The following is a 15,883-nucleotide window of genomic DNA, read 5'->3' on the forward strand; positions in this document are numbered from 1 at the left end:
AATCAGTACACCAAATTCTAAATGCAGAGCTATTATTTATTTAAAAGGATCACAGAAGTGAGCAGTTCAAAATTATGTATGCTAACTTATGCAACTAATGAACCACAGCCAAAGTGAAGCTATACTTGTATCATTCTCTCAAGTCCCAGGAGAGTCTATTGCTCATCTAAAGTGAAGTCTTCCCCTATCTTATGGTCTCTTATAGTCCAACTCTAAACTATTATCCCCACAATTATCCTTGCCCCACCTAATGTATTCAATTTCTCCTACTCCGTCCAGATAGTTCACTCTTCCTGGGGAAAAAAAAAATCTCTCTCACCCTGAAAAAAAAAAAAAAAAGTTTGTATAGACCTATTTCTATTCTAAATTTCATCGTGTCCATGGTTTGATTCCACCAATATTTCCAGTCCTACTCATTATATTTCTTTTTACAAACCCTCTAGCAAGACTGGAAACTTAAATACCTTGTTCTCTACTATTCCCCCAGACAAATATGTTCATCTCTCACCTGTTCAAATCCTACCCACTCTGCAAACCCAGTTCACAATCCTCTGCCCCAATGAGTAGTAAATGCTTCTACTGTGAACTTAAAATATTCCCTATACCACACATATAGCACTAAAACCACACACTGAAATAGTCTGGGTATGACAGAGGAACATGGCTTTTGACCTATGTAATATCCAAGCATCTTCCAGCACTAATATTCCACAACTAGGTAGCAATACAATATACCATATGAGTAAATGCAGAATCGATCCTGTTGGTACCTGAGTAATAAGACTCAATATCCTTGTATTCATATATTTATTTATATATATCCTATCTTTCGTAGGTTGGCATATCCTTTGGAGACATTTAAAATAACCATATTAATTTAGCCAAATACCAATTACTAACACTGAATTATTCAAGGAGCTTTTTCTCTCTTTTCTCATCCACTGACCAACACCAAGTACATCAAGACTACCATAATTTATTAGTCAAAGACAGAAAACCTCAAGTAGAGTTCTGAATCTTGCATCACTAATACTTAAATGTGCGTTGGAGGTCAAATGGATGCAATGTTATCTACAGGTAAATAAACGAAAGAGGTGAAAAACTCTGTCCAACATTACAAGAGCACTAAATAACAGTCAAACCAGGATAAACATTACAAGACCACTAAGTAACAGTGAAACCAGGAGAACAACTCTGGTCACAGTTATTGAACGAGTCTAGTGCTCTTTCCAACATATAACAATGTTTTCATTTTTACTGACATATATCCATAAAAGTCACCATTTTAAGCAAATGATACAAGCATTCACACTTCATATAATTCTACCCTGATAGGCTTCAAATTCAAACAATACACTGAGTTTCTCTGCAGAAAATTCCCAAGTTTACAAATCACGTACAATTAGCTCACTGAAAACAGAAAACATCTCACTACCTCCTGACTATATTAATACTTCATTCTTTGTGAATAAATTTACTGGTGACAGGAAATAACGAGATCTAAGTTATGGCAAATAAGTAAATCGAAAGTTGAATCTAATACAAGGTGATAAGCAGTGGTTTCTGTAACCATGATACACCCAATTAACCATTAGCTACAACTTCAATTCCTCTCTTGCCTACAAAAAAAAAAAAAAAAAAAAATGAGGCAAAGAGCTACTTTCCTAAAAGATTTTAAAAACATTTAAATACAATGTTAAAGTTGAAAGTCACTACCAATATTGTCACACTGGATAATTTTTCTGCCTCAGAAAAAACAGGTGGACAGTAGAATTCAAAAGAAAATGAAAAATTAAAATGGGTACAGCCACCTAAGGAAAGGCTATTTCTACAAGTACTTCCCTTCTCTCCAGCCACTGTCCTCTCAAGGAGTAATAATCTGATTTGTCAGATTCCAAGACACCATTGGAACCTTGTTTATTAACAGGCAGGGGTCACCATAAACACAAATATCATGCATTTAGGTATGGCTTCCTCCTCTCCCCTCTACTCTGCCATTGACCATGCTGCTATTTCTTTCCATGTCATGTTCTTTTGTTTCTTCATGTGTCAGGAGCAACAGAAAGAAATGGCAAATGTCCCTCTTTTCTCTTTGTTTCTGGGAGATTCTGCCCAACAGTGATAGAAGCATGGGCTTATCTTTTACTGGTTCTGTACCTAAAATTCAACTGCACAGAATTTTGGTAAACTGGGCTGAAACAGAAGACTTCACCAAAGTTCTGAGGTAAGATTTTAGGTACAAAACTGGTCAAAGATCAATCAGCATCTTATTTCCCATATACCATCGCTTCTTATGTATATATTCCTTGCAGGACCTCAAGGGAAGAACTAACTGAGCCAAAGCAGCTGAAGTATAATGTGGTATCAATACAAATTTTCCAAACCATAGAAACTTCTAAACAGATTTACTGAAAACTTCAAATAAGTCAACTAACAGCCTCAGAATAGGTCTAAATTTATAGAATCATAAAATGTTAGTCTTTCAATATTAATAAATATTCATCTACAATGAATTATATAAGCATGCAAATATACCTAACTAAAAAATGTGCCAAAAAACTAGCTGATAACATGGATAAAACTAAAGGATGCGAATATTCAATCATCTTTTTATTCAAACAAATTTTTTTTAATGTTTATTTACTTTTGGAGAGAGAGAGTGAGAGAGAGACTTGGGGAGGGTCAGAGAGAGAGAGGGAGACACAGAATCTGAAGCAGGCTCCAGGCTCTAAGCTGTCAGCACAGAGCCCAATGCGGGACTTGAACTCATGAACCACAAGTTCATGATTTGAGCTGAAGTCAGAATCTTAACCAACTGAGCCACCCAGGTTTCCCTCAATCATCCTTTTTAAAATAGAGGCAGAAAATCAAAATTTAACTCTTGAGAGGCACTACAATGTGGTAGTAGTACATTCAAAATGTAGAATATGGAGTCGGATTGCCTAGATTCACTTCATCACTTACTCTGTGACCTCAAGTTAGTCAACTTCTCTGTGTCTCTGTCTTCTCATCCGTAAAATGTGAATAACAGCACTTACCCCATAAAACACATATGATAATTAATAAACGTAAAGCACTTAGAATAATGCCTCTAATATAGTACTACGAAGTGTCTATCATAATTTACAAAACAAGAGCATGTCTCAGAATTGAACACTGCTATTAACACTCAATACAGAGTCAATAAATATTTGATCATTTGATATGCCCAGCTCTGTGGCAGGTGCTGAGAGCATATAAGATGATGATGGTAGTGAAAATAACAATTACAACAACTTTTTAAAACCTCAGGCATTGTCCAGAAGATACCGTCTCTTAATTTACTAACATACCACGCACTTTCACATCTTTTCCATGGCTTTCCTCACGCTGGTGGTTCCTGACCCTAAAGTAGCCTTCCCTACTTTATCTTCTGACTGAAATATCCTTTAGGACCCAACTCAAAATAACCCTTTATGAATAACTCAGGTAAAACCTCTCTTTCCTCACTGCACTTTTACTTTTCCTCTACTACAATACTTACAGGCTTAGAGTAAAGATTTTTGGGGCGCCCGGGTGGCTCAGTTGGCTGAGCGTCCAACTTCAGCTCAGGTCACGATCTTGTGGTTCATGGGTTCAAGCCTCACATAGGGAAGAAGCGCAGAGCCTGATCTGGATCTTCTGTCTCCCTCTCTCTGCCCCCCGCCCCCACCACTTTCGCTCTCTCAAAAATAATTAAAACATTAAAAAAAAATTTTATCTCTGATTTCCAATCTCATATTCTTTCATTTATGTCATACCAGTTGTCAACATGCCTTCCAATTCCAAATGCCCACAGTTATAATTAAGTGCTATTTTATGAAAGCTTTCATAATGGAGGAAGGTAGAAAGGGAGAAGAAAAATATTAACATATCTTATAGTGTTCAGAGAACTGAAAAGATATGGAACTTGAAGAATGGATAGAATATAGAAGAATGAATATATACGGAACGGGTAGAATATTCCATAGATAGAATATAGAATAAAGACAAATATTACAAGTAGGGCAAAAGAACATCAACAGAGGCAGAAAATGTATAAAAGCAATATGTGTACCAATTTTTTAGGAAACTTTGAGTAGTAGATAATGAAAGAGCTGACACTGAGACATGTTTTAGTATCACCTGTGATCCTAGGCAAGTCACATTTCCTTATCTATAAAATTCACCAGGTTGTTCTAGGGGGGGAAATATCTACAAAGTGTTTGACATGGTACTGGACACATAGTAAGTGCTGGGAAATAAAAGCAATTATTATACCTTTAATGTCAAACCTGTAAATGTAAAATAAGACTAGATCATGAAGCATACCAAACAGAAGACTGTGGGTTCTCAATTTCATCCAACCTACAAAGCCTGTATGGTTTGATAATGGTGAAATAAAAACAATTACCTAGTAGTACACAAAAGGAGATCCCACGTCCAAGAGAGGGTAGGCAGAAAGGAATTTCAGCACTAAGGCATATAATAATGAGTGCCTGGCCTAGACTCGTAGTAGTAGATGGAAAAGAGACAGATAAGAAGTCTTTCCAAGGAAGAATGAATAGAAGGTGATGAAAAACTGGCTGAGGGATAAAGAACAAAGACAGGGAAGATTTAAATGCTGACAGCAGGCAATACAGATAAATAGTTAAGGGGTTTGAAATCAGACTGACATGGGTTTACACCCAGACTTCCAGCTATAAGCTGTGTGACCTAGCATAACAAACCTGACATCTTTGAACCTATTTGTAAACTGAAGATAATTTTAATTTCACAGGGCTGTTGGTTGTTTAGTACCTGGTAACCACTCAATAAATGGCATATGCATTTAATACATGGTTTCTTCATGCGTCCTTGTCCAGACAGTTTAAACTCCTTTGCTCCTCTTTGGTCAATTCTCAACCCTCTTTTTTTTTTAATTTTTTTTTTAATGTTTATTTTTGAGAGAGAGAGAGAGAGAGAAAGACAGAGTTTGAGCAGGCAAAGGGTAGAGAGAGAGGGAGACACAGAATCCAAAGCAGGGTCCAAGCTCCGAGCTGTCAGCACAGAGCCTGATTCGGGGCTCGAATTCACTAACTGTGAGATCATGACGAAGTCCGACGCTGAACCAGCTGAGCCACCCAGGCGCCCCCTCAATCCTCTTTTAAGAGTCAGCTTAACGTCAGCTTTTCGAGAAGCTTTCCACTAAGCAATCTCCCATCTAATTACTTCTATAATAGCATGTTACAACCGTGCATTGCAGTTATGTTTATCTTATCCACCTCTTGCCCCTCCCCACATTGAACTGTGAGTTCACCAACAGCAGAAATGGAGTCATATTTACTTTGAATCCTCAATACTGGCATAACTAGCACATAGCAGAATCTGGAATTTTTATTAAACGATTGGAAAATACAGAAAATTCATAAACTGAAAAGTTATACTACCTACTTAAGAAACTTTTCCAGCTAAACTCTTCTCCAAATCAGTATAATCACACTTTAAATTCGGAAAACTGCAGGGGTGCCTGGGTGGCTCAGTTGGTTGGGCGTCTGACTCTGGATTTCTGCTTAGGTCATGATCTCGAGGTTCGTGGGACTGAGCCCTGCATCGGCATGGAACCTGCTTAAGATTCTCTCTCTCTCGCTCTCTCTCTTTCTGCCCCTTCCCCTCTCGCACACCACATGCGTGCCCATTCTGTGTGTGTCTCTCTCTCAAAATAAAGAGAGAGAAAATAAATTCAGCAAACTTCCTTATTTTACAAGAATATTTTCCCCTCTCAAACATACACTACACTATCATCACCATGCATCCAATTGGAAGGCAATGTTTTGGAAGCACACAAATCACAACCCATCACACAGTCTACTAGAAGTAAGCTCTGGAGGACAGGGGCTACTTCCTGACTGCTGCATTCTCAGCAACTAATTCAAAGCCTGGAACAAAGCAGGTGCCCAGCCAACAACATTTAGCAAACAGCACAATATGATAAAGGTACAATGTACAATTATTAGTCTCTTTCACACTACAAACCAAGAAAGGCTAACCTATTACCTGGAGCTATTCTGCCGACAAAATCCCCAACCACCTAGAAATTACTTAAAATATCAAATAACTATTAGTAGTAAATTTGAAAACATCTAAAAATAATCTATGCTGGCTGGTCTCCTTTTAAATTCATGAACACTAACCTCAAAAGTAGGCCCTGAGTACTGGCCAGCGTTCCTACATTTCTCTAGTCCAATTATTCTCCCACATCCTAGAGCACCATTTCATATCCCCTCTCTCCTCTAATTTTCATATCTCCTTCCTCACTCTCTTGCAACTAATGAACTGGCTTTCTATTTCCTTCTATTCTGTTACTAAGGATCAGTGGTTATCAACGGGTTTTAATGAACAGCCCAATTCCATGGGGGAATAGTTCCTAAATCTCTCCAACTTCTTCCAAATGTTGAAGTGCACCTGGACTCAGTCCTTGAACTACATCTTTGGAGATCTCCCATGGCTTTAAATATCATTTCTACAATAACAACTCCCCCATTTATGTCTTCAACCCAGACCTCTCTTCTGAACTCTAGTTTTATATATACCACACAATATTGACATTTCATTTGAAAATTTAGCACGTCCAAACAGAAAATGATTTCAGACCTTCCTTCCTCAGCTCCCTTGTTACTCTGTGGTCTTCCCCAAATCACTAAGTGGTAACTATTCTTTAGTTGCTAAGGCCATAAATCTTGGAGTCATCCTTGACCCTTCCTCATACCTTACTGCCCTAGCCGAGACACAAATCCAGAATCTGGCCATTTCTCACCATCGGCACTATTACCACACTGATTCATGGTACCTTAACCTTTCACCTGGATAAATGGCCTACTTTTGCCCTTGCTGCAGACAACACAGCAATCAGAAAGATCCCTCTAAACATGAGTCAGATCAATTTACTCCTTTACTCAAACCCTACCATCTCATCCAAAGTAAAAACTAAAGTTCTTACAAAGGCCTACAAGGTGGTATATGACCTGGACCCATTCTGACCTGATTATCTACTCCTCTCCCTTTTTGCCCACTCAGTTCCAGCCAGACTAGCTGGTATGCTCGTTTGGGACTTTGCAGTAGGTCTCATGCCTCATTTCACTACATCCACATGAAACCCTTCTTTATCACTTTTAGGTGTCTGTTCAAATACCATCTTTTCTAAAGCCATCACTGCAATTTCCTACGCAGGCCATCAACAGTCCTTGTTCCCCTTCATGACTTTATTTTTTCTCTCTAGCACTTTCACCACCTGACATATTTTTAAATTAATTTTTATATTAATGTCTTTCCCCTCACATGCTCAAAGTGAACTTCATGATGGCAAGAGTTTTTATTATTTTATTCACTGTTTATTGTTTTATTTACTTTTTGTTCAGTGCCTGGCACATAAGAGGCACTCAGTAGTTGTTAAATTAATAAAACAAACCTACACTTGAGGTATGGACATTATTCTAAACAGTCAGAGCCAGATAGTAGCATTCTGCTCATTTTCCCCCAATTTTAACCCGCATACCTTTGAAGATCATGGCACATGCTCAAATCTAGCATAAAACTCTAAAAATAAAATAAAATTCCCCTCAATTACTACCTTCAGCCCAATATCTTTATTTTCAAATTCTAAATTCAGCCAACAAATCCATCTATGCAAATCACAAACAAGTAAGTTCAAATCCAAGTACCCAGTCCAAAAGACTCTTTGAGATTTATCAAGCGGATTCTGGAAGGCCTTGGAAGTTCAGTGATGTCTGACAGTCTTTGAGTTCTGACTGTCGCTTAAGACATGCTGTGTCTCACCAGAAAAAACTAGAACCAATCCAGTTTCCCTACGTTCCTCAAGTTTCAGGTAGGATTTCAAAATAATCCAAAGTATAAAGGATGTGAAAGTTCTTTGCCAACAGAAAACGACTTCGTTAGCACTAAATATTATTAAAATGAGATTTAACGAATGCCATCGAGAAGATAAACTGGAGAAAATACCCACCAAATTAGGACAGAATCAAAGTGCCTGTGAAATAATTATGATTTAAATAACTATTCCACGAAAAATGCACGTCTTGAACTAAATAAACTCTAGAGCCTGCGACAAGACCCTAGGCTTCCTACTTTAGTAAGAAACTGACAGATTCCCGGAGAGAGATCACACAGGCTACACCCTCCGGCCTGCCCAAGGTCCCCGGGGGGCGGCATCTGGCCAACCCCACCTACCCCGGAGGAACCACCTTCACCAGCCACCGCCGCCCGGGGGAGCGCTCCTCTCGCCTACCACTCGCCCCTCCTTCTTACCACACCTACCTGGCACGTCCCCAACTCTTCTCCTCCGGGCATTTCCCCACCCTTGGGAGACGGAGGCAGACAGACACACACACACACACGCACACGCACACTCACACTCACCAGAAATGCCAGCTCCTTCTCCCGCTTCCTGCACCGATGAAGACGCTCGGATCCCGGGCTCTGGCAGGGCGGCGGCGCTGGCTGCTTGATACACTGTCCCGCAGAGGCGCGGGAGCCTGGAGTCCCGAGAGCCCGCGCAGCCGCAGAAGGCAGCGGCGTGGAGGTCGGTGCCGATCTCTGCTGCACTTCCGCCCTCCGGTATCCTGCCAATACAACCCGCAGCGCCGCGGGGCCTTGGAAGCCCACAGCAAGTCCAGTCACCCTGGGCGCCCAGAGATGACGTCACCGAACCCACGTGGCCTGCGCCCCACCTTCCGCGTTCCGCCCAACCCCGGGAGGAGGCGGGAGCTGCACTAGAGCATGCGCAGACGGAGCGGGGCGCGTGGCTTGGGGGTCGAACCTCTGGCAACTTTACAGCTAACTCCGTTTTAGGGGAGGTTAGGTTTTGCATGGTTAGGTATTTCGAGAGGCTAATGTAACAGTACTGTAAAAGTAGAGAGTTTCAAAAATACTGAGACCCTGCCTCATAGAGGTTGACCGCAGCATTCCCCTTAACTGGCTTCGCAGAATAATAGTAATAAAATGTTGGTTATCAACGTGTTTTCTTATCTATTTTCTCACTTGATCTTCTTGATCTTCTCAATTTTGGCGGAACCACAACAGGGATTAATAGCCGTAGTTAACAGAGGAAGACTAAAACGCATGAGTACTGAAGTCCTCTATCCAAATCTATACCTTTTCTGTTTGTGAAAATAAAAACAATTCAAAAACTCCTAAAGAGCGTTTGAATCTGATCTATCCATAAGATTTAATTGGGCATTTAACGTCTTTCTCGTAATTATGCATGCCATACCTGCTAGGTAAATACTGTGCTGGGACTCAAAATAGGTTCCTGATCGTTAGAAAGATTAGGGAAATCCTAGTAGTAGCCACAGGATTCTTTCAAAACGACAAATCTTGGAGATTGACTAGTCCACTGATTTCGAATGATGAGTCACAACCCATTGGTGGGTCATCTAATTTAGTGTGTCGTGACTGGCATTTTTAAATGAAATATAGTAGAAAATACTGGCATGCTTGTTTCCTGAATTTTTTTACTTCAGTATGCATACACTGGGTAGGAATGCGAAATACATTTCTTGGTATGGATAACAATCCAAAAATTTAGAAGCCATAGTCTGGCCCACTCCACCTACTTAATGCAGAAATCTCCTGTACAGTATCCCCAGTAGTCAGCCATTAGTTTTTGTGAAAAAGCTCTTGGAATTGAGATGTCCCACCATGTGAACTAGACTTACCTCATCTTGGACAAATCAACCATGATGACCACTCTGTGACCTGAAGCCCTCTTGAGCATATTCTCCACACATACATTCTTTCTTTTTGTTTAATCATGCTATACTCTCCGGAATCCAGGTTTATAAAAGCAGGTCTTACAGGAGGTGGGGTCTTGTAGCCACACAAGACATACTTCTGTCAGTAAATCCGTTAATAAACCATTTCTCATCAAGCTGGGCTTGTGGCCTTTTTCTTCAGTCTTAATGCTCCTTCAAACTTTAGAGGTCATTTGCCTATGCCTCCCTTTCACAGAACACACACCTTCCCAATGATAGCCAAAATTGTATGGAATTTACTCTGAAATGTATCCAAAATATTAGATGAATTTATGGATGGGTAGAGGAATGGGTAGATGGATAAATATGTGATAATACAAGTAAGTACAGTAAAATGTTAATAATAGAATCTAGGTGGTGAATATATAGGTATTCACTGTAAGATTCTTTCAATTTTGCTATATGTTTGAAAATTTTTCTAATAAAATGTGGGGAAGAACCCACATAGGAAGAAAGAAGAGAACCAAATAGGAAGAAAGTTATTACATTGAGCTGAAATTCAGCTTCCGGTAACTTTTAAGTATTGACCCTGTTTTCTTCTTTTCTCCCCTTGTCCTTTCCCAACCTTGTGCCTACAAACTGCAATAGAAATATCTAACCCCTGCTCTAATAGCACTTCAGATATTAAAAGATAGCTCTCATGCTCCATAGCTCACTTGAGCTAACAACTGTCAATTCTTTCAGCCATTATTCACACGACATATCACTCTTCTGGATCTGGTCCAGTTGTCACTGTCCCTATTAAATAGTTGTACTCTTTCCCATCTCATGATTATTCTCCTTGAGCAAATCTGGAAATAAGAGGAATTCTATATTTGCTCCCTGTCATTTCCATTGGTTAACATTATGTCTTGTCTCTCAGTCAGTGACACTATATCTTTCAAAATTTTGTTCTATGAAGATAACTTTTAAAGAGCTCTTTTTGGCTGACCTTACCATTTCCCCCAAACCTCAACTGATTCTGGATGATTCTCAGGCAGCTGTTTTGAATTGTGTCAACTTGTTTATAAAGTCCTCCAAAATTATTGATTGAAAGGAGAGATTCCAGTGAAGTCTCTGTTAATGACATGTTTTCTTTTCTTCTCACTATAATAGTCTGCACATGTAAAGTCTGGTTTTTATTTTTGTATGCCTCATAACTTGTAAGATTCAAAGCCATGGGATCACAAATTTCTTTGCTCTAAATTTACTTAAATTTGCTTTCCTAAACTCTAAGTTGTCTCTACTATCCCCATGAACTCTAACATGCCATTCTGGCTCAAAGGTCTCATTTACTCTCTTTTGTCTTCAACCTGCTGGTTTCAGAGGATGAATTAGTTAAGCCAAATTTAGTTCTTCTACTTCAGCTCTAGCTCCTCTGACTGTGCCCCAACCAATTGACCTGCTTCCCCAATTTCCCTCACTTCTGGTTTCTTTCTTCAGTCTATAGCCATGTTCAAATGTGCTCTCCTCCTATTAAAATCCTTCATCGCTTTTTACTTAAACAATTACGACAGCCTCCCTAACTGGTCTCCCTGATTCCAGCCTTGCTCCATCTATCTGTATTTGCCTTTGATTTCAACCAGAGTAGATTATAGTCATCCCCACTTATCCACAGGGAATACGTCCCAAGACCCACCCCTCCCACGGATACCTGAAACCACAGATAGTACTAAGTCTTATATATATTATGTTTTTTCCTATACATACATACCTATGATAAAGTCTCATTTATAAATTAGGCACAGTAAGAGATTAACAACAATAACTAATAATAAAATTGAACAATTATAACATACTGTAATAAAAGTTACATGAATGTGGTCTCTCTCAACATACAGTAGTGCACTCACCCTTCTCATAATGATGTGAAATGACAAAAGGCCTATGTGACAAGACGAAGTGAGGTGAATGACACAGGCATTGTGATGTAATATTAGGCCTATGCTGACCTTCTTCTGACAATATGTCAGAAGGAGAATCATCTGCTTCCCGACCTCAACTGACCGCTGGTAACCAAAACTGAAAATTGAAACTGCGGATAAGGGAGCACTACCATATACTATTATGCACTCTAACCACGTCACTCTGATACTTAAACATTTTAACGATTCCTTCTGGGCGAATTCCTGGTTTCTTAGCGTGATCAGTTGGTTCCTTCCTTCCTTTCCCAGTACTCCCTATCTTGCACTTCAAACTTTAATAGTATCAAACATTTTGCAGTTCTGTGCACTCAGGCTATGTCATGCTTCTGTGTCATTGATCCCTCTGTCCTGCTGCCTGAAATGATATCCTCCACCAGACCCTTCTTCCCTAAAATTCTATCCCCCAGATCCCTTCTTCCCCATTTACCATACACTACTCATTCCCCAACATTCTGTTCAGGTGTTAGAAAGTTTCCTGGTCGGTGGGGAGTTGGAGGCGCACCTGGGTGGCTCAGTCAATTAAGTATCTGACTTGATTTGATCTCACGTTTCTTGAGCTCCAGCCCTGTATTGGGCTCTGTGCTGGCAATGCAGAGCCTACTTGGGATTCTCTCTCTCTCTCCCTCTCTCTCCTCTTTCCCTTTCTGCCCTTCCTCCCACCCCGGTCTCAAAAATAACTAAATAAACATTTAAAAAGAGAGAGTTTTCCCGGGTCCACCCAATCTGGGTTAGACGCTCTCCATACTTTCCTCAATCTTTTCATGCATCCTTAATGACAGCATGATGCCTGGCATTCAATAAATGTTTGTTGAAATAAACTAAGCTGAACATGGGTTTTCTTCCATGATTCCCATCACTGTCACCTGAGGAACTAAATTCTTCCTCATAGCTTAGAGTTTAAGTAGAGAGAAGTGGTTTCCTTTATTACTTTACCAATTTCAAAATTATTAGCAAGGAAAGTTGAAAGTGATGAAGGCACCCTGCTGTCAGCAGATTCGGTGTCCCCAGTCACCAGGCAGTAAGGGTCTCCACCACTGCCATATCCTGTCTCTGTGCCAGTTTTCTGATCTGTGTGGGGAATGTGTCATTGCTTCCTCCATCTGACTACGCACTCTCTAGTGTATTCCCAGAACACAACCGTATTTCTGTTCTTCTGTTTTTATCCTTACTCAAATGACTCCTCTCAAATGATTCTAGAATGGAAACTCCCAGAAAGCAGGGATGAGCTCCTATATGTGAAGGACTACAAACCAGAGTTCCAGAGGCTGGAACTGGATCACTGGTTTGATGCTAGAATATACTCTCACCTTAGCATACATACTGTGACGAGATGCATGTGCTAGGTTAAGTTTCAATTCTAATTGCCCAAACTGAGAATTCCATGCTCCGGAGGTGGTCAGGTACCAACATCGGAAAGACCACACTCCAGGAGCAAGTATCACAAGGATGTCTGTTGTCACTATGTTGATCAACATCTCATGGTTTGCTAGCATAGTGAATGTCAGAGTTGGGTTTTTATTTCTGGCTTGCTCAAAGGTATGATAAGTGTTAGAAATGGGATCTTTATGAAATTAGCGTACTTAGGATATGTAGATGGACTAAAATATTTTAGAGATTCTTACCACTCTTGGATGAACAGACTGTAGAAATCCATGAAGCCTAAAGCTTCATCCATAAATTTTCTTATGTCTTCTATAAAATTTATAGAATTCAACCTCAGGAATGGTGTTATACCTGCCTTAAGAGAACCTTTCTTGCAAGGAGATATGAGAGCATCTTTAAAAGGCAGAGAGTTGGGATCTCATCAACCTTATAGAGCGGGTTATAGGTACTATTTTGTTTAACAAATGTCTGCATGAACAAAGGAACTTGGTCTAAGACTGGCTTACATTATAATCTCACATCCAGATTCTGGGAAAGTAATTAATCCTTATCCACCTCAGCTTCTCTGGTGGCTACAGTTATCTAGGGAAAAGAACCTAAGAGTTATACATGATCAAATTAGTCTTTGTCAGTTAGCCATAGTGGCAGATACATTCTCTTTGTCCCTTAAAATGTTTTTAAAACCCTAAAAAAATTTAATAACAGTTTTTACCAAACAATTTGGCCTTCTGGCTTATGCTGGCACCTGACAATTGTGGGCCCACATTGCCACACGGCAACCATGAGCTGGAGTGGAGCAGTAGCTGGCCCCTTTTGGGCTGGGCATGCCCTCCCCACGTCGCCATTGTCTCCACACTCTCACCTGTGTGGACATTAGATTACCTACCCGGACACTGGAAGCACTGGAGCTTATCCTCCTGTATAGCTCGTCATATTTCTAAGGCACTGCCTACCTCAAGTTTTGCATATAGATATTAATGTTGCTGAATAAAAAATTAAATAACCAGTACAAAATATGTTACACTGAAGAATTTAACATACATTTAATTGTGATTATGATCATATTTATGGCTTTAAGATTTTACTTTTAATCAATTCTAAAGATATGTTTGAAAGTTGGGAGATATATATGTCTTATCTTATGAAGTGAGAAAGCATTTGGAGGATCCAAATATTTCAAGACCTGCAGTGTTCAACAATCCTGGGAATTCCATTTGTATCTATTTCACTGGCATTCTAAAATCTATCCAGGAGCTGGATACATAGACTCATTTTGCTCCAGTGATAGCCTTTCATGCACTGTGTCAAGTCTTCATTCATTCAACTATTTCATGAGGCTACATTGTCATGTGTATGGTAAAATAATTAAAAAAAAAACCTCTTGAACAACATTACAGGGACCCCCAAATTTAAATACATTCATGAAAATTTATTTTAAAATCACAGTTTGGGACAGTTTTCTTCTGACTACCATGTGAACTATAACTACTGTGTGTAATTCTGTCACTGCTATGGATAAAATGCAGATTTCTATTGAAAATATTGTGTTATAAGACTGTATGATTCCAGTTACTCAGAACTCTCTATCTACTTGTCTACACGGATGAGTTCTGCAGGAGTGAATTAAAGCAATATGTCAAATATTCTTTGTAGAATATATACATATTTATACTCATAATTCATACATATCTGTGTTCTAATTTTTCATCCCATAAACTAATATTATTCTAAAACAATCTTTGAATTAGATCATCTGGCTGTTCCCATATGAATATTTTTCCATAAAAAGCTCTTATTAATAACTCAGACAAGTAAATCAGTTTTTTAAATATGATTTTTCAATGAGTACAGAAGGAAAAGTAGTCTGGGAAGTGTATAACTTATGAGGAAGTAAAAAAACAAAAAACAAAAAACAAAAAAAACCCCACACACAGCCTGATTCTTGAAACAGCAAATAAATCCTTGCAATAACACGTTGCTGTCACCAGGTGTCACAATCAACCTGACATGAAGCTCAGAGCTCCTTAGCCAGTGGGGCCAGTCAAGGGCACCCTCAATGATGTTACAGTGTTTCCCAATAGGAAACCTCTGGTTAGTCAAGAGATCTTGTGAAAACCTTGCGAATCTTTTTAGATTCTCACAACAAAATTATTTTCATTAGGAAAAAAACCCACTTTCTAAACCTTGTCAGTACTAAACAAAATCTCTTTCAAATCTATTTCCTCTCCTTCACATTCTATTTGTTCTTAGATCATAAACTAGTGTAGAAGAGCAGTCAGAGACATGAGCTCTTAAATCCCACATCGTACAGCTATTGCCCGTGTGGTCAGAGACAAAACGATTTAACCGGGATTAGTTACATAATTTGCAATGTCCAGTGCAAGATCAAAATGAGGCCCCCTTGTTTAAAAAAAGAATTACAAGATGGCGACAGCAGATGGTTAAACCAAGAGATGGGCAGTTGAAGAGGTCACATGGCCAAGAACCTGGCTCTTATATAACTTCTCCAAGCTTCCACTTCTCCGTTTTCCTTGCGGTGAAATGAGGAAAATGATAGCACCTGCCTCAGAGATTCATTGTGAAGATTAAGTAGGATGATGCACATAAAACATTTACTACAGTGCTTGGCACATAGTGAGCTCTCAACATATGGGAGCTGTTGTTTTTATGTCCTTCGTCGGACATACCATTCCTCCTTGCCAACCCATTTTACAATCTGCTTCCAGAGCTGTCTTCTTTAGCACAGTTCTAATTATGCCTCTGTCCTGTTTTTACAAAAACCAAATCCTT

At 39.4% G+C, this 15,883-nt stretch overlaps 1 protein-coding gene across 1 annotated transcript in view; it reads right to left on the reverse strand.

The window, feature by feature from the left end:
- ATG5 (autophagy related 5) overlaps nucleotides 1-8,687 on the reverse strand; it is a 133,184-nt gene extending 124,497 nt beyond the window's left edge. The window contains exon 1 of the mRNA XM_047859511.1: nucleotides 8,413-8,687. The gene's annotated coding sequence lies outside the window, so the exon portion shown is untranslated. The remainder of the gene's footprint in view (nucleotides 1-8,412) is intronic.
- Between the last annotated feature and the right edge of the window lie 7,196 nt (nucleotides 8,688-15,883).

Source organism: Prionailurus viverrinus, chromosome B2, assembly GCF_022837055.1.
Source record: "Prionailurus viverrinus isolate Anna chromosome B2, UM_Priviv_1.0, whole genome shotgun sequence".
In the NCBI taxonomy this organism is placed as follows: Eukaryota; Metazoa; Chordata; class Mammalia; order Carnivora; family Felidae; genus Prionailurus; species Prionailurus viverrinus.